The sequence below is a fragment of the Myotis brandtii genome, unplaced genomic scaffold (assembly GCF_000412655.1).
Source record: "Myotis brandtii unplaced genomic scaffold, ASM41265v1 scaffold657, whole genome shotgun sequence".
In the NCBI taxonomy this organism is placed as follows: domain Eukaryota; kingdom Metazoa; phylum Chordata; class Mammalia; order Chiroptera; family Vespertilionidae; genus Myotis; species Myotis brandtii.
Window position 1 is genome coordinate 3,220,075 of NW_005370552.1, and position 384 is coordinate 3,220,458.

Sequence of the window (384 nt, forward strand, 5' to 3'; positions counted from 1 at the left end):
AGGGCAAGATCAGGCCAGCAGTTGGGGTGAGCAGGCTGGCAGGGGGGCAGTTGGGGTCAGGGGCAGTTGGGAGCTATCAGGCTGGCATGCAGAGTGGTTAGGGGCAATCAGGCAGGCAGGAGAGCGGTTAGGAGCCAGTGGTCCCAGATTGCGAGAGAGATGTCTGACTGCCAGTTTAGGCCCGATTCCACAGGATATCCCCCAAGGAGTCCCAAATTGGAGAGGGTGCAGGCTGGGATGAGGGACACCCCCCATGCACAAATTTCATGCACTGGGCTACTAGTCTATAATAATCCTATATAATAATAGAGAAACATGGTAATTAACCATAACTTCGCTACCCTTCCCATTGGCTAATCAGCGAGATATGCAAATTAACTGCCA